The sequence below is a fragment of the Chiloscyllium plagiosum genome, unplaced genomic scaffold (genome assembly GCF_037043375.1).
Source record: "Chiloscyllium plagiosum isolate Xiang-an unplaced genomic scaffold, Cpla_swu_hap1 HiC_scaffold_17, whole genome shotgun sequence".
In the NCBI taxonomy this organism is placed as follows: domain Eukaryota; kingdom Metazoa; phylum Chordata; class Chondrichthyes; order Orectolobiformes; family Hemiscylliidae; genus Chiloscyllium; species Chiloscyllium plagiosum.
This window is the reverse complement of record NW_028270155.1, coordinates 8,657,776-8,677,954: the sequence shown is the minus strand read 5'-3', so window position 1 is coordinate 8,677,954 and position 20,179 is coordinate 8,657,776.

Below are 20,179 nucleotides of genomic sequence, written 5' to 3'. Positions count from 1 at the left end.
ATTGAAGTATACACACTTTGAGCCACTTTCCTGTTTACAGGCACCCTCCTTTGAGATTGATGCCATGTTCCTAACCTCCCTACAGTCCAGGTCCTGCACCCTAAAGCTACAGTCTAGGTTCCCATGCCCCTGCAGAGTTAATTTAAACCCCCCCCCAAGAGCACTAGCAAACCGCCCGCCAAGGATACTGGTGCCCCTCAGGTTCAGGTGTAGACCATCCTGTTTATAGAGGTTCCACCTTCCCCAGAAAGAACCCCAGTTATCCAAATACCGGACTCCCTCCCTCCTGCACCATCCCTGTAGCCACGCATTTAACTGTTCTCTCTCCCTATTCCTCGACTCGCTATCACGTGGCACGGGTAACAAACCAAAGACAACAACTCTGTTTGTTCTAACTCTGAGCTTCCAGCCTAACTCCCTGAAAGCCTGCCTAACATCCTCAGCCCTCCTCCTACCTATGTCATTGGTGCCAATGTGGACCATGACTTCGGGCTGCTCCCCCTCCCCCTTAAGGACCCGGAAAACACGATCAGAGACATCACGTACCCTTGCACCTGGGAGGCAACATTCCAAACGTGAGTCTCTCTCGTTCCCACAAAACTGCCTATCTGTGCCCCGAACTATCGAGTCCCCAATAACTATCCCTCTGCTCTTCTTCACCCTTCCATTCTGAGCAACGGGGACAGGCTCCGTGCCAGAGACCTGAGCCCCGTTACTTACCCCTGGTAAGTCGTCACCCCCACAAGTATCCAAAACGGTATACTTATTCTTGAGGGGAACGGCCGCAGGGGGTCCCTGCACTGGCTGCTTCCTCCCAGTCCCCCTCACTGTCACCCATCTGTCTGCAATCTTTGGAGTTATTACTTCCCTAAAGCTCCGATCTATGACCCCCTCTGCCTCCCGAATGATCCTAAGTTCATCCAACACCAGCTCCAGTTCCCTAACACCGTCTTGGAGGAGCTGGAGATGGGTGCACTTCTTGCAAGTGTAATCAGCAGGGACGACCATGGCATCCCTCACCTCAAACATGTTGCAAGAGAAACATTGCACTGCCTTCACTGCCATCCCTCTAAAAGTAACCTTTTTTCAAAGAGAAAACTGGGTCTAAAGAATAGAACAAGCAAAATGCAGCACTTACCTACTTACCACAATGGGTCTTCTTATTAGGTTAGAGGAGGAGGGCGGGTGGGAGGCACTACCTCTGTAGTGCCTCGGGTTCTTCTCCTGCGTGCTTTTATAGGGAAAAAAACTACCCGGCTGCCCTTCTGGTCTTCATCACTTCCCCCTGCTCCTCCCGCTCTTTCTGTGAAGAGAAAAATGTCCAGGGATGTGCAGACAACATGCGTTAGCTGCTGGAAATGCTGAGTTACAGAGTTGGGGGATGGTCTGGGTGAGATACTCTTCGGCGGGTTGGTGTGGATTTGTTGAGCTGAATAGCCTATTCCACACTGTAGGATTTCTATGAATTCTAATTTCTAATCACTTTAATCTATGAGGGTCTCAGGTATTAAAGTCGCATAATAGATGTTGCACATTGATAGTCCCAAGTTTACCATAACATGCTCCTGAGGGAAACACCAGAGCTTATACCAGACAAGAGAAAAGAGCTTACGTGATGGGGAGGTGGTGGATGTTGGTCATGTCTCTGGGTTAGTCATTCAGAAGCTCAGGCTAATGTTCTGGGCACCTGTGTTTGAATCCCCACCATGAAAGACGATATAATTTGAATTCAGTAGGATTTAGAAATGAAAGCAAGACATGTCGTGCTTTTAATTGATTTGATTTATTATTATTGCCACATGTACCTCGGTGCAGTGAAACTTTTGTTCTGCATGCAATATAGGCTGATCATACCATACAAAGATTATAGGGTGATAGAACAGAGCGAGGAATGCAAAGTTACATAAAATTGCACAAGAAGCCAGATCAACATTTGAAATTTGAGCAGAATTTAGAAGCATGAGGGGGGATTTCACAGAAACATATAAAATCCCAATGGGACTGGACAGGCTAGATGCAGCAAGAGTATTGGGGAAGTCCAGAACCAAGAATAAGGGGTAATCCATTCCAGACCGAGATGAAGAAGAATTTCTTTACTCAGAGAGTTGTGAAGCTGTAGAAAGCTGATGGGGCCAGTTCATTCGATACATTCAAGAGTGGACTGGATGTAGCCTTTGTGGCTAAAGGGATCTAGGGACATGGAGAGGAAGCGGGAATGGGATCCTGAGATTGCATGATCAGCAAAGATCAGATTGAATGGTGGGGCAGGCAAACAGCCTCATCCTGCATCTATTTTCGGTTTCTAATATTCCAAAGGTGGCCTAACCAATGTCCTATACAACCGCAACATGACCTCCCTAGGACCTTACCATTAAGTGTACAAGTCCTACTAATATTTGCTTTCCCAAAATGCAGGACCTCACATTTATCTAAATTAAACTCCATCTGCCACTCCTCAGCCCACTTGCCCATCTGATCAAGATCCCATTGTACTCTGAGGTAACCTTCTTCGCTGTCCACCACACCTCCAATTGTGGTGTCATCTGCAAACTTACTAACTGTACCTCTTATGCTCACATCCAAGTCATTTATATAAATGATGAAAAGAAGTGGACCCAGCACTGATCCTTGTGGCACTCCACTGGTCACAGGCCTGTTGATATGTGTTTTTAAGCTTTTGTATCTTCTGCCTGATGGAAGAGGTTGGAAGAAATTATAACGGGGGTCGGAGGGGTCTTTGATGATGCTGGCTGCCTTTCGGAGGAGTAGCGTTAGAGTCAATGGATGGAAGGTTGGCTTGTGTGATCATCTAGGCTGTGTTCACAACTCTCTGTAATTTCTTCTGGTCATAGGCAGAGTAGTTGCTGTACCAGACCATGATACCCCCGGATAGAATATTTTCGTTGGTGCATCTGCAAATGTTGGTGAGTGTCCTTATGGATAATTTAAGAACACATCTCCAAGATCCAAGCTAGTGAACCTTTTGGTGTGTGATCTCCAATCCAATTTTATCCTTTTGTAAATGTGGAAACCAAGATTGTACACATAATTTGGATGTGAGCATAAGAGGTATAGTTAGTAAGTTTGCAGATGACACCAAAATTGGAGGTGTAGTGGACAGCGAAGAAGGTTACCTCAGATTACAACAGGATCTTGATCAGATGGGCAAGTGGGCTGAAGAGTGGCAAATGGATAAATGTGAGGTCCTGCATTTGTGGGTGGCATGGTGGCACAGTGGTTAGCACCGCTACCTCACAGCGCCAGAGACTCGGGTTCAATTCCTGCCTCAGGCAACTATCTGTGTGGAGTTTGCACGTTCTCCCCGTGTCTGCATGGGTTTCCTGTGGGTACTCCAGTTTCCTCCCACAATCCAAAAAAATGTGCAGATTAGGTGAATTGTCCATGCTAAATTGCCCGTAGTGTTAGGTGAAGGGGTGAATGTAGGGGAATGGGTCTGGATGGGTTGCTCTTCAGAGTGTCGGAGTGGAATTGTTGGGTCGAAGGGCCTGTTTCCACACTGTAAGTAATCTAATCACTCGAGGTGTGGTCTCACAAGCAACTGTAGCAAGGATTTCTTCTTCTTTTATTCTAATCTCTGGGCAATAAAGGCTGACATGCTAACTTTCTGTGTTCATTCTTTTAGCATACAAGTCCCTTTGAACACCAATACTTACAAGTTTCATACTTTCATATTGCTGGTGCCAACGTGAATAACCTTGACTTTTCTCACTGAATACCATACCTGTCACTTCATTGACCACTTAATCTGTTTATATCTCTTTGCAGTCTCCTTACAGCTTACACTTTCACACAGCTTTATATCATCAACAAACACGGATACATTACTGAAGTCTGTTATAATCCCAGCTGATAGTAATAAGGTACACAACCTTTTATCCGAAATCATTGGGGCTAGTTGTTTTTCAGAATTCAGGATTTTTCGGATTTTGGAATAAATGACATTTTCACAACAGGATAAAAAAAATACTTAACAACAGACGCATGTATGAATAGTATGAGCGCTGAGACACAATTTAACACCTGCCCATGCTGGGCCTCGCCATCACGTCACATCTGAGTGACGTGGTTCAAGTGGGTGTGGAGTTGAGCCACCTGTTCACACACCGAAATGCCTCTCCACACTCCACGAATAAGATTTTGGATTTCAGAGATTTTCGGATTTCGGAATCTTAGATAAAAGATTGTGTAACTACACTGGCCAAGTGAAACCTGGCTTCATAGACCATACTTCATTCATTGAAATTTTGTTCATTGGTAGTCAGTGACTGAAGATAATCACAAGAGGCCACCAATGTGTTTTCAAAAAAGCCAAAAAGTTTATAACAGAAAAAAAAACTGTCATAAAATATCAGAGATAGCTGAAATTATCTCATCAGAAAATGCTGAAAATAGAGACTGAACTTGTTAATCTTCAGCAGCAACCTTACAGATACTCAAACCCTATTGAAGAGACATCGGTTTCCACAAATCTGTAAGTTAGCTCGCTGAGCTGGAAGGTTTGTTTTCAGACATTTTGTCACCATACAAGGTAACTTCATCAGTGAGAGTCTCTGGTGAAGCACTGGTGGTATGTCCCGTCTCTCTATTTATAGGTCTGTTTCCATTTTAAACTTTGTTAATGCAGTTACTTATTGATTTTTTTTTATTGAGATCTTTCCCTGAGATCCCTAAACAAAATGATTAAAGCAGCTCATTTATTACTGAACATGGGTTCTTTGAACTTCTTTTCCATAGCCTCATGTTCTTAAAGCTTTTCTCTGATGATATCGAGACAGTCAAGATATCTTTTCATCTACCCTCATTGGTTTGGAAATTGTTAAACTGCACTCCTGCAGTGAAAGGGGTTTTTTTCTCTTTGAATGACCTGCTTCTATTTCTAAAATAAACCTGCACGTTCATTAAGTTTCTGGATGGTTTGTCATTCTTGAAGAATTTGTTTCAATTTCTGTCTCAGTGTCATGTGCGAACAATTTGTTTTTGCTTTTCCACCCTTGTTTCTAAGGCGATGAACTATTCACCTCGTGTTTTAATAAACTCACTTAAAAGCATGTTCACAAATTAACAGTTAAGAGTCAACCAAATTGATTTGATTTGATTTATTTATTGTTATGTGCATCTTGTAAAATATAGTGAAAAGTGTTGAATCATGTGACCACTCTCCGGTGGCATCTTAAACCAGACAAAAAAAAAATCAAAATATAGAATAAAAAGGTAGAAAAAAAAGTGTTCAGCTTTGCAGTCCTTCTTGTTAAGTTCTCCATCATGAGTCCTCTTTGCCACACCACTGCCACTGGAATGAAAGTTGCCAGTATTCAGTGCCAGCTTGCCACCACTGATGTACATGTTCTTGTACATGTCCTACCTACCCTGGACAACATCCCAATGATTCACATAGCTAAAGCCCTTCCTCCAACGTCACTTATTTAACTGCACTATCTTCCTATACCTAGCCTCACTGGCACATGGCACAAGAAATAATCCCAGGATTCTGACCCTAGAAGTCCTGCTTTTCAACTTGCTAACTTCTTGAATTCCCTTTGCTGGACCTTATCACTCTTCCTGTCTATGTTGTATAGTGCCAATATAGATGACAACATCTGACTGCTCATCCTCCCTCTTCAGAATATCCTGTGCCCGCTTAGTAATGTCCTTGACCCTCGAACCAGAGAGGCAACACACCGTCCTGGAATCTTGCTCACAGTCACATAAATGCGTGTCTGTGTCCTTGACTATCGAGTGCCCTATCACTACTGCTCACCTCCTACTTTGACCCTTCCTGCTATACAACAATACTAGTTGTGGTGCCACTAATCTGCTATGGCTATTTTCCTCTTACAGCCCATTCCCCACCCCAAAAGTATCAAAATTTATATATCTGTTTGAGAGGGAAGTGGCCACAGAGGACTCCTGCATTGCTTGCCCCATGCTTACTCCTGTTCCTTGTGGTCAGCTAACTCTTCTCGGTCTGTGTAACCCTTCCTGGTGGTGTGACCAGCTCACTAAGCATGCTATTGGTGACACCCTCAGACTCATGGATGCTTCATAGTGAATCCACTCACAGCTCCAGGTTCACCGTGAGGAAAATCAGAAGCTGCAGCTGAACACACTTCCTGCATACGTATGGTATCATAGAATTCCTGCAGTGTGGAAGCAAGCCCTTTGGCCCAACAAGTCCACACTGACCCTCCAAAGAGCAATCCACCCGGAAACGGCAGCACGGTGGCTCAGTGGTTAGCTCTGCTGTCTCACAGTGCCCATAGACCCGAGTTCGATTCCGGTCTCAGGCGACTTTTTGTGTGGCATTTACACATTCTCCCCATGTCTGTGCGGGTTTCCTCCAGGTGCTCTGGTTTCCTCTCACAATCCAAGGATGTGCAAGTTAAGTGAATTTGCCATGGGAAATTGCCCATAGTGTTCAAGTATGTGTAGGTTAGGTGCATTAATCATAGGAAACATGGAGTAATAGGGAAGGGGAATAGATATGTGTGGGTTACTCTTCGGAAGGTCAGTGTGGACTTGTTGGGCCGAAAGGCCTGTTTCCACACTGTAGGAATTCTATGACCCACTCCCCTACACAACTATCCACATTTTCCCCTTACTAAAGCACCTACTGTACACATCCCTGAACACTATGGGTAATTTATCATGGCCAATCCACATAACCTGTACATCTTTGGATTGTGGGTGGAAACTGGAGCACCTGGAGGAAACCCACACAGATACGGGGAGAATATGCAAACTCCGCACAGAAAATTGCCCGAGGTGGGAATTGAACCCGTGTCCCTGGCGCTCTGAGGCAGCAGTGCTAACCACAGAGCCACCATTCCAACCCCTGGTGCCACCATGTAGTCAGTATGGACAGTGTAAGTGTCGCTGGTTTCTCACAAATTGCAGGAGAAGCATTCATGAGGCCTGGTTCTCCTGCAGTTTCAAACCTTATCAACTACAGACAACAATCAGGAACTGATTACACAACCTTACCCACCAGGCAACAAACTCAGATCTCTCATCCTGCTCCCTATTCCAAGTGGACGAGAACAATAAAAAGTAAGATTACTTAATTTCAAAAATATATTTTATTCATAAAAGTATCGATATACATAAACATAATCACTGCAGCAGTTCGGTTCTGTACATTTTCTTGTGGAGAAACTAACAAATGTTATAGATTATCTCTATCCAACAAACAAACCAAAGGTATTTCTTAAAAGCCGATAGATCTGTAGATGCTGTAAATCAGAAACAAGAACAAAAATTGCTGGAAAGGCTCAACAGGTCTGGCAGCATCTGTGGAGAGAAATCAGAGTTAATGTTTTGGGTCGAGTGATCCTTCCTCAGAACTGAGTTGATGGTCCTCCAGCCGTTGATGTTTGTCTTAGTGTGCAACCTGGGAACAGACCATAGAGCATAGAATCTTGCTTCATGGAGCTGCTTGGGACGAACATCACCAAAAACCATTCCAGCAGGAGGTGTCTGACCATCTCAACCCACACCACCACCCCCCACAGCCCCCCCACCTCACCTCTGCTGCTTCGAGGGTTGTGAGCGGTGGTTCAGAGAGTCTGAGTGTACATGAAGGTTTCACCACCAGCCGAGCGATGCATTGGTATGTGTTGGAACATTTTGGCGATGAGGCATTCGGCCAAATGACATTGACAGTCTGCTCAGGGAACCATGTGACAGGGTTGTGAGGTTGACCACTTTGTGATGAACTTGTGGTCAAAGATGTTTTGCTTTGCAAATTTCTCCAGGAAGGACAGGTGGTACAGAATCATCCCTCATTCTATTAAAGCCCAATGAAAATAAGCCAACCTATCCAGTCATCCCTCACAGAGTTAGATCAGAGTGGTGCTAGAAAAGCACAGCTGGTCAAGCAGCATCCGAGGAGCAGGGAAATCGACATGCCTGAAACATTGATTTTCCTGCTCCTCAGATGCAAACTGACCTGCTGTACTTTTCCAGCACCACTCTGATCTAACTCTGGTTTCCAGCATCTGCAGTCCTCACTTTTGCCCAGTCATCCCTCACAGACAGCCTGCTCATTCCTGGCATCAATCTATTAACCTCTTCAGAACTATCCCAATGTATTTACATCCTTCCTTAATTAAGCAGACCAAATCTGCACATAACAATCCCAAAGTGATCCCACCAATCCCTGTATAACTAGAGTGTGGCATCCTTACCAAGATCATATTGTATTTTGTCACTGAACTGAACTAGGTGTGTAATTACAAGAGCAAGTCAGAGGCTAGGAATACTGCAGTGAATAATTCACCTCCTGACTCCTCCATGCCTGTCCACCATCTACAAGGCACAAGTCAGGAGTGTGATGGAATACTCCCCACTTGCCTGGATAGGTGCAGCTCCAACAACACTCAAGAATCTTAACACCATCCAGGATGAAGCAGCGTGCTTGATTGGCACCACTCCTCCACGACTGATGCTCAGTATTGGCAGTGTGTACTCCCTACAAGATGCATAACAGAAATTCACCGAGGCTCTTCAACAGCAACCTTCCAAACCCACGACCATTTCCATTTGGAAGGACAAAGATTGCAGATACATGGGAATACCACCCCCTGCAAGTTCCATTCCGAGTCATCCACCATCCTGACATGGACGTTTATCGCCATCCCTTCGCTGGTTCAAAATCTTGTGGAATGTGCAGAAAGTGGGATTCAGCCAGGCTAGCAACTGATTGTTGATTGTTTTGTGCAATTGTGACCAGATGTAGATGCCAAAAGTCTACAGCCTCATGATGACTCGTTGATTGATCTTTGGACTGAACAGTATGTTTGTATGAACAATACAATTATATAAACTTTCCATAATGGAAGAAGTCTGTCTCTGTATCTCTCTACAGCAAGTAACTCAACCTTGAAGAGTCAGTTAATATCTCTCAGCATTTGCTGTAAGCTTTTCCCAGTCACTGTGAAAGTGAACAATCATTATGTAAATCCCCTGTGTCTTCATCAAAGATCTGAGAATTGGGAAGGAAAGAATAACAGAGGTCTTTGGAACTAATAGGACCACTCATTTAAGGCTGTAGGCTTAAGATTGACCTGTAGTTCCACAGCACCTTCTCCCTTACCCATAAAAAGCATTTTTTTGTCTGGCTGTATCTGTGTATTTGTGTCAGAATCTTAAAGGGGATTGGAGATTAATGACATAAAAACAGAAATTGCTGGAAATTACATAATGCTTTGAAAGTGGAGCCCCAGGTAGGCAGGATAGCGAAGAAGATGTTTGTCATGCTTTTCTTCATTGGTCAGTGCATTGAGGATAGGAGTTGGGATGTCATGTTGCTGCTGTACAGGATATTGGTGAGGCCACTTTTAGAGTACTGTGTTCAATTCTAATCTTCTGAAAAAATAACCCTGATTTCTCTCGATAGATGCTGCCAGACGTGCTAACTCTCTCCAGCAATGTCTGGTCTTGTTTTTGATTTCCAGCATCTGCAGTTCTTTAGAGATTTTTTTTGGAGATTAATGAGTAGGGTTACATGTAGTTAATTCATAATTAATCTCCTGTGGTTAGAATTTACACCCTCATCTCCTGAACCAAGGTAATCTCTAACTATTTTAGCAATACCATCCTTAATTAACAATGTTACCCTTCACCATTACCTAGCTTTCTATTCTTCTTGACACCCTTCAATATTGAAAACTGAATCCTCATCATTCTGTAGGCCTTATCTTTGTAATGGTGATCACATTATATTTATTCAGTTCATTATGCACTATCGATTCATTACCCTCTTAAAATGCCAAGCACATTCAGATATAGAACCTTGAGTATTTTTTTCAAATCTTTGTAGCATCTTGTCCCCTGATATATTCTTATGGGTTTTTTTCCTCTGAATTGTCTTGCCATTCTCTGGCCTGATTTTCAATTTTCCTCATTTGCTTTCTTGTATAACTCTATCCCTTAGAGTCACAGAGTAGTGGAGTCATACAGCATGGAAACAGACCCTTCAGCCCAAATTGTTCAGGCCAATCAGATTTCCCAAACTAAACTAGCCCCATTTACCCGCATTTGGTTCATATCCCTCTTAACCTTTCCTATTCATGTACCTGTCCAAATGTATTTTAAATGTTATAATTGTGCTCACCTCTATCACTTCTTCTGGCAACTCGTTTCATATACGCACCACCCTCTGCATGAAAAAGTTGCCTCTCACGCCCCTTTTAAATCTTTCCTATTCGCCTTAAACCTATGCCCTCTAGTTGTGGTCTCCCCTATCCTGGGCAAAAGACCTTGGCTTTAAATATCATCTATGCCCCTCTATAAAGTTACACCTCAGCTTCCTACATTCCATGGAAAAAGAAAGTCCCAGCCTATCCACCTCTTCTTATAACTCAAACTATCCTGTCTTGGCAACATCCATGTAAACCTTTTCTGCACCCTTTCCACTTTAATACATTCCTTCCTATAAGAGGGTGATCAAAATTGTGCACAGCATTTCAAACGTGGCCTCATAAATGTCTTGTACAGCCAAGCATGACATCCCAACTCCTGTACTCAAATCTCTGACCAATGAAGGAAAGAACTCCAAACTCCTTTCTCACCACCCAGTTCCAAAGCTCAATCCTTCTCCAACCTTGCCCTTGTCTAGTTGAAAACCCTCTCTACTTTCCTAGTTCACCATGTCCTTTGATAATGTACGGGCATGTAAGTCAAAGATATGATTTTGAATCATTGGAATGGGCTCGAGTAGGGACATTTTCTTCACCATCCTGTTCAATTTTACCCAAATCTGCAGGGGGTAGGTCTTGAACCCAGGTCTCCTAGCTCACAGTTGGGATACTACCACTGTACCACAGAGTCCCTCTCAAAGGGAAAGACAGTGAAAGAGAAAGAGAGAAAGAAAGAGAGAGAAAGAGAGAGAGAGAGAGAGAGAGAGAGAGAAAGAAAGAGAGGAGCCTTGAGTATATGATCTTTGGGATTGCACACTGACCCAGACTCTTTTGCACTGATATAACTGGATTCATTCAGCACAAGATGCAGACGTAACCCACAGCAAATGTCACAGCAATGACTAGCAGTATGTAAGCTGTTTCTCCAGGTAAAGATCACTAGAATACTGTTGTGCTGAACATTATTTGAAGTCTGCTTTGAAAGTGTGCATGTGTTGTATTAATCTATATGTGGTAGTGAAAGAGCTGGTTAGCTCATCCTATTCAAATTCATCCTTTAATAATTAGTCTAATTAGTATTTTGTTCATTGTTGACTAACACATTAAGCCTGTGTGTAATTAACTGTGGAAAATGTTCACACAGAGGCTAGAAGGACAGCCGCTGTGGAAAGAGGAAAAATTGATACAGTCACGGTATGGGTTCCTTCTCCTTTCAAGGCAATTACAGAATGCAATTGCTTCTTAAAGTAAAAACAAAGAAAGATTTTGTGTTAATAACAGTGCATTTCCAAGCACAGGAAGTCCCAAAACACAATGAGGTACCTTTCTCTGAACTGTCGTAACTGATGTGACATAGACCAACGTGGAAAATGAATTGCGCACACATAGCTCCCACAGACAAACAATGGGATGTGATACTCGTGGTGTTAACAGAACTGAGTGTGGGCAGATGGTGAATCAGAACTATCAAATGGGAACAAACCAATTGTTAGCTGTTATCGAGCAACATTTTGTAACTTAGCAGCTTAAAGAACATTCCATTCCTTGCTCACTGTTTGATTCAGCATCCCTGCGGCAACAAAATTCGAATAAAACACAGGAATCTCCTGACCTACTGCTTACCCTATCAAGGCACAGCTGAAGTATAACAGGAGACACTAAGGTCAGAGGGTTTCGATGCATGCTGAGCCTCGATAATGTTGGCTTATGATCAGCCTTTCTAGATGCTTTTCATAGTAACGATGATCAACGGATGGTGACACCACAGGCAACTTCCAGAACTGAATGATCCAACTTTATTTCACTCTGAAGTTGTGCCTTACAACTGGGAAAAGAATGTGAGATAGAAATGTGAATAAACACAGCTTTACTTGTGTGAGAATCAATACATTCCCCATTAGCCATTTCAGTTTGGACACTACGGCATGCCACATTAGGTGACAAAAACCAACATGAGAGTATTTTTAGCAAGCAATTAAAAACTTTATTTCAATGCTTTCCCAGTCATGCTCATACATTTATTCTCTGCAACCTTGAACCACATCTAAAACTCTGCATCCCAATTTGCAACATGTCCCACTTCACCACCATTTTCAGAAACATAGAATCCTGACAGTATGGAAGCAGGCCATTAAGTTTATTGAATCCACGCTGACTCCCTGAAGAACATCTCACCTAAACCCACCCCGTACCATATCCCTGTAACCCTGCCTTTCCCATGTCCAATCCAACTAACCTGTACATCTTCGGAAAGTGGAAGGAAACCAGAGCACCCAAAGGAAATCCGCGGGGAATGCACAAACTCCACATGGACAGTTACCCAAACCCAAGTCTCCTGGCACTTTTAATGATCGTCAGGCTAAGTTGGTACCGGGTTCCTGAGTTTACAATTTTCATTCTTGTTTTCAAACACTCCCAGGCTTGGCCACTGTTGGTGTGTAAAAATGGTAAAATTGGAGGAAAGCATTACAATGCCCCTTTAAAAGCCGGTATTCTTTTCCGTGCTTAGCGATTTAAAAATGAACGTCTGTGGGCAGCAGCCACAGGTACTTGAATTTACACACAGTGTCAAAAAAATGTTCAGTTAGCCAGCCCAAGCAGCATTTTTACTCTGACAACAGTTTAAATTCAGCCATCTAATTTAAAAAAGACACTTAGAGACTAAGGACCAATTAAATTCAAATCTGATGGTGTTGACAACCTGGAACCAATCATGTTATAAGAACTTGATGTGTCATGGCAGGGGGATATATAACAAAATGGCAATTGCATAGGGAAGTGAGATTTCACTGCCATCTGAGGAGAGAGCAAACCTGCCACCTGTGAAAGAAATACCATGTTCACTTAAAAACGCACCATTTATCTTTAAAGGTTCGAGGCATGCTTAAATAATATTCTTGACACCAGGGAATGACTGAGAAGGCGTTCAGCACTGAAGAATTACAGAGAAAATATCCCCGACAGCAGAATCAGGGGAGAAGAAGTGGAGCATTTTGGAGGATCTATTCTGCATGCACTTTGAGAGACTAAGTTTTATTGTATTGTTCTCCTTAACTGGATTTATATAAATAGGGCATAAATTATTGAAACAGCATACCAATCGAATACTGTTTTATTCAGGAATAGGTAGTTAGAGAGGAAGTGTTCAGTTTGTTAGTTGTTCTATTAATTTGTTCACTGTTGGAGTTAAATAAATAAATGGTTACTTGTTAATTGCAGAGTGGTTAAAGGATTCCCTTTCATTTAACCACTCCTCTATAACAGATGATGGTGCTGAGACGTAGGTTATACCCCTTTTATCACATTTCTTTATTAGATTACGAGGCAGGGTGTAACTGTTTTAATTAGCGGAGGGATAGCTACCTCTGCTTCATAACAGTCACTCCCTATCTCTGTGATCTCCTCCAGCCCAACAACCCTGCCTCTTCCAATGCTGGCCTCTTGAACATTTCCCATTATAATTGTTCTATTAACAGTGACCACATCTTCATCTTGCCAGATGCAAAACTCTAGAATTTTCTCCCTCAATCTCTCTGTTGTGCTATCTCACTTTGTTCCTTCAAAACACTCCTGAGAGTTTATCTCTTTGATCTAGCATTTATCATCTGTCCTAATATCTCCTTATGTGACTCAGCATAACAGCCTTGTGGGTAATTTGGGTCATCATACTATTTTAGTGGTGCTATATAAATGCAAGGTATTTTTGTTGTTGAAGGTCACTGCCTTAATCAGTTTCTACATTTCCATTTCACTTTGGTCTTCCGAGTGCAGGAGTTGGAATGTCTTGCTGCTATAGAACAGGGCCTTGGTGAGACCACACCTGGAATATTGTGCACTATTCTGGTCTCGTTATCTGAGGAAGGATGTTCTGGTTATGTAGGAAGTGGAAAAAAGGCTTACCCAACTGATTCCTAGGATGACAAGACTGATCAATGAAGAGAGATTGGATTGATTAGGACTAAATTCACTGGAGTTTTAAATGTGAGGGTGTTCATAGACACCTATAAAAACCTAACAGGACCTAGATAGGGTGAACACAAGAAAGATGTTCCTAATCACCAAGGAATCCACTACTAGGACTCACAGTCTAAGGGTATGGGGTAAGCCATTTAGAACAACATAGAATCCCTATAGCGTGGAAACAGCCATTTGGCCCAACATGTCCACACTGACCCTCTAAAGAGTATCCCACCGAGAACCACCCCTTACCCTGTAACCCTACATTTCCCATGACTACATTTCCAATGCACCTAACCGACGCATCCCTGAACACTACGGGCAACTTAGCCTGGCCAATTCATCTAACCTGCACATCTTTGGACTATGGGAGGAAACCGAACACCTGGAGGAAACCCACGCAGACACTGGGAGAATGTGCAAACTCCACACATTCAGTCACCCGAGGCTGAAATCGAACCTGGGACTCCTGGCGCTGTGAGGCAGCATTGCTAACCACTGAGTCACTGTGCCACCCAGAACTGAGATGAAGAGAAATTTCTTCATCCAGAGAGTGGTGAGCCTGTGGAATTCTCTACCCCAAAAAGTAATTGAAGTCAAAACATTTGACATTTTCAGGAAGGAGTTACACTTAGTTCTTAAGACTAACAGGATCAAAGGGTATGGGAAGAAAGCAGGAACTGGGCACTGATTTGGATAACCAGTCACGACCATATTGAATGGAACTGGGCACTGATTTAGATAACCAGCCATGTACATACTGAATGGCAGTTCAAGCTCGAAGGGCTGAATGTTCCTGTTCTTGCCCCTTTTTGTGTCTCCATGACACAAACTGACTATTTTGTCAGCAAGGAAGGGGTTCTACACTATGACATGAAACTTATCATTTTGTCAAGTTCCCACATGGAAGACAGATCAAAGAGTTGAAAGCTCATGGAATCTAAGGAGAAGTAACACGTTGCATCCAAAGTTGAATCGCTGGCAGCAGGAAGAGAGTTTTAATTGACAGATTTATTTGTGCCAGGAAGGTTGCTTCCAGTTGGGTTCCACAAAGTTCGGAATGAGGTCCTTAATTTTATCAGATACATGTTTCAATGATTAAGCCTTAAACGTAAGGGCATTATCATAAAGGAAATCCAGTTCCTTCTCATGTTAAATGTTGCAACAGTGGTTGGTGGTGTGGTCTGAAGAAAACTTCAGACTGTTGGAAGATTTCAATGAATGTTCACGTAGACGGAAATGGAGCAAATTGAAAATGTGTGAGGTGATCTGTTTGGGGAGGACAAAAAGGGTGAGGTGAATGTAATAATTAGTTGGACTAAAGTGTGCAGAGTAACAGAGAGACCTTGGAGTACATGTGCATAGATCCTTAGTGGCACCAGAACAATTGATCAGCTTTATTAGCTAATTCTGAGTGTGTAAATAGGAGCAGTGAGTTTTTCTATAACTGGACAAAACACTAGTTAGACTGCAGATATTTTGCAACAAGTACGATCACCGCATCACAGAGAATATATGGTTGCAATCAAAAGAAATTTTGTGGGGAAATTCCAGGATAGCAGGATTTTAACTATGAGGAAAGAATGGATAAGTTGAGCTTGATTTTCTTTGACAGCATTTTCGAAACCATGACAGCATCCATCTTGAAGGATAAGGACAGCAAATACATGGGAACACCACCACCTCCAAATTCCCTGCAAATCACTCACCAACTTGACTTGGAAATATATCGCTGTTCCTTTACTGTCGCTGGATCAAAATCCTGGAATTCCCTCCTTAAGGACATTGTGGGTCTACCTACAGCACATGGACTGTAGAGGTTCAAGAAGGCAGCTCACCCCTACCTTCTCAAGCAGACAGTGGGAGGGGGGATGGGCTATCTAGGGATGGACAATAAACACTGGGCCTGGCCAGCAATATCCACATCCCATGAGTGAATAAAAATAAATCTTTGAAAAGAGGTGGCTGATGCAAGTTGTAACCATGAGATGTATAATCTTCAAACCTTCAGAATGCTTGAGGCTGAATGGATGAGAGGAATGTATTGGTATTAGTAGAGATGTGAATAACATTGGTATGTATGTTTAATATAATCGGTGATTGAAGTAGAGAGGAGATGAGAGGTTATGTTTTCAATCCAAGGATGACAGACATACCAAGCTGGCTATGTGAAATGGTAGTAAAGCCTTCAGAAAGAGTTATATGTCTATGGAACTCTCTTCCTTATACATTGGTGGGAACAGGATGATTAAATATTTCTTAAGGCAGGGGTAGATAGAATCTTGTTCAGTAAAGAGATAGGTGAGAATGTGGGGTAATCAGATCAACAATGATCTTATTGACTGCTACAGCCAGCTCAAATAGCCGAGTGACCTATGCCTAATCCTAATCCATACCTTTATATCATATTTAAAAGACCTCTTAAATAAACACTTGAGATACTTGAGGAAACAGGGCTACAAGCCAAGAGCTAGAAAATGGGATTAAGTTGTACAGCTTTTCTTCAGTTGGCCTGAAGGCTGCTTCAGTGCTGTATAACCTTTGAAGTTCTTATGGAAGCCAGCTTTTCTGACCCCTTCTGTATTTCTGCTGTGTAACTGGAATTAAAGAGGATATGCTCATTGGGAGAGGTGAAACAAGCACAGGTTCTTTTCCCTAGAAAAAAGGCTGCAGATTGATATGACAGAGATCCTTAAAATGATGCAAATCCTGAGGTTATTTCCACTTACTGGAGAGACCAAACTGTGGCTGTTGCTATGAAGAGATATAATCTAAATATTATGTATTAATGAGAGTATGTGTATCTACATCAATAATTATATAATATCCATATGATGTATAACTTAAACATTTAAACATAGAACACTTTGCTATGGAGAAGGCATTGGACACATCAGCCATATTACATCTGGCATCATCAGTGGAGAGATATCAGAGTTCGTGTTTTGGGTCCAGTCACCCTTTTTCATGATTAGTTCTGAAACATTCACTCAGCTTTCTCTCCTTCGATATTGGGTTTTTTCCAGTTATTTATGTTTTGTTTCCGATTTCAAGCATCCACAGGTCCTTTTATTTTACAATATTATGCCTGTCAGGTGCAGGGAGCTCAGATAGTGTTGCTCCAATGACAGAACATTCACAGAGAAGTCACATGGCTCAATTTGTGAGTGAGATAAGACCATTGCATTTTTGAGCTCACTGAAAGACAATATGAACAAAGAACAAAGAAAGAGCAAAGAAAATTTACAGCCCAGGAACAGGCCCTTCGGCCCTCCAAGCCTGAGCTGATCCAAAGGTACTGTCGAAACCTGTTGGTCAATTCCTAAGCATCTGTGTCCCTTTGCTCCCCACCTACTCATGCATTTGTCCAGACACAACTTAAATGAATCTACCATGCCTGCCTTTACTACCTCTGCTGGCAACACGTTCCAGACACCCATCACCCTCTGTGTGAAGTACTTACCGCGTGTATCCCCCTTAAACTTTCCACCTCTCAGCTTGAAAGCATGACCTCTCGTTACTGAATCCTTTACCCTGGGAAAAAACATGTCTCTATCCACCCTGTCTATACCCTTCATGATTTTGTAAACCTCAATCAGGTCCCCCCTCAATCTCCTTTTTTCTAATGAAAATAAACCTAACCTACTCAACTTCTCGTCATAGCTAGCACCTTCCATACCAGGCAACATCCTCGTAAACCTTCTCTGCACCCTCTCCAAAGCGTCCACATCCTTTTGGTAATGTGGCAACCACATGACTTCCATGAAGAGCAACTGTCCATTGCTCCATCTCGCTTTCTGTGTAACTTCTCTCAGTAAAGTGTGAGATCTAGCCAGAGGTCAGCTTTACCACATTTGGTGGATTCCTGGAGAGGGGCCATTTTAATCTACCACACCACCTCCAGTGGAGAGATTTTAGCAAGCTCCAACAATTCCAGGAAAGTACTCCATTGCCATCGATATTGTGTGAATTGAATAACTTTAGGATCATAACACCAGTTGGGAGACCACAAAGATCACCATTCTTTTTGGAAAAAGTGCTTTGAAGTTAATACTTTGCAGCATTTTGGCATTTCTTTTGTTTCAGAATTGTGTATGTGTGCGTGTGCGTTGTTTTTCTAAACTGCGTTTGTATGATCCAAATAATTAGTCAGTGATCTATTTTTTTTAATTTCAAAAATATACTTTATTCATATATAATTTAATCTATACAATTGGACTTGTCATCATTCTGTAAACATTCCATTTCTTTGCGTATCGAAACAGGGTAATCATTCCTATTCACAGGTTGGTGAGGCACCAGCGGAGCCCAAATGACTGCGTGTTTCCCCTGTTCTTCTTAGGCAGGCAGATGTTAGACAGTGGTCTTTCCCCACCGCGCCTTGGCGGCAGCTGCCCCAAGCTTCAGCGCGTCCCTCAACACGTAGTCCTGGACCTTGGAATGTGCCAGTCTGCAACACTCAGTCGGGGTCAACTCCTTCAGCTGGAAGATCAGCAGGTTTCGGACCTCAGTGATCTGGGGAAGCTAGAGGAGAAAGGAGCAGAAGAAATAACCCTGCTAGTGAGATGGAGACAGTCAGCAGAGACCAGTCAGGCTGAATTAGAGACAAAAAAGCTGCGATGCTAGAATCCAGAGTAGACCAAAAGGAGGCTGGAAAAATACAGCAAGCCAGACAGCATTAGGAGGTGAAGTAGTCAACTCTACCCCTATCTCCACCCCCTGTTCTGAAGACCCAAAACGTGACTGCTCCACCTCCTGATGTTGCCTGGCTTGCTGTGTTCTTCCAGCCTCCTACTTGTCTACAGTCAGACTGAATAGTCTGTTACTCTGCTGTAGACTCAATATAACTGCCATATCTCAAGGGTTTCTTGAGATACTGTAGCACTATAAGGGATGCAGCAAGAGCTACCTCTGGCCATGTTCCTGTCATAGAAAGCCCCTGTTGAAGAGAAGCTGTGTGAAGGTAAAATATATTTCACAAAATAATGTGGTTTGAAGGAAACAGGCTGTTCATAACGATTTCAGGACGTCACATGAAACACACTTCTCTCGCAAAAATGAACTTGCTTTTATTCCCCACACTATCCATTTGGCTGTCAAATTGGATAGAAAAATATGACTTCTCTCCACAGCTGTCATGCCCCCCAGCTGTGGAGTTTTAATCTCCACCTCACTAGATTCTGCTCCTGAATGGAGTGCACTGTGAGAAAGATTCTGGCTGTTAATGTCGAGTGTCACAGAATAGGTTGAGTGGACTGTATTACGTTACACCAGGGAGCTGAATGGAAAGAAAAAGCAAATTAGCTCAATGAATTAAAGGTTAATGTACCGCTCGTAACTCTTGAAATTTAAACGCTTTATATGTAGATATATATTTAAAATGCAAGGATATTTAAAGTCATATAATTGTTCCTTTAACTCATCATTTCTTGCTGCCAGTTTGAACTGCAGTAAGTATTTACTGAAAGAACAAATTTATTGTACTCCCAATGCTATTAGTAATGGCTCAGGGATGGAATTATCGTGCAATTAGCACCCTTACTTATGTTAATAGTACCTACAATCATTGCATTATGTGTCTGGTTTTAAGGTACTCTTGACCTGAAAATGAACATTGCATGTTGAAATGGAGCTGTTTCCCAATGAGGCGATTGATGAAGATTGATGTCTAAATCTCTCAGGGGAGAATATCTGCCCGATGGTATGCAGCTAGCCCAGAGACATGTTGACCAAGGTCATGTTATTGGGAAGTCAGAGACTCGTTTGCAATTTGCTGCCTATAATTTCCACATTCTGATGATTCACTCTAATTTGGAGTTGCTTATTCTGTTACTGCAGATTTCATTATGTGACATCCCGCCTCCCACGGCCTCAACTCTTATTCCCTCGTGCCTTCTCCACAGTTCTGCAAATTTGCAACCCTTCAAATACTTTCCCATTCCATTATTGATTTAAAATTATGATTGAATCTGCTTCCACTGCCCCTCTGGCAGTGCATTCCAAATCATAGCAGATTGTTATGTTAAAAAAAAAACCAAAAGACCATGAGATGAAAAAGCAAAGAT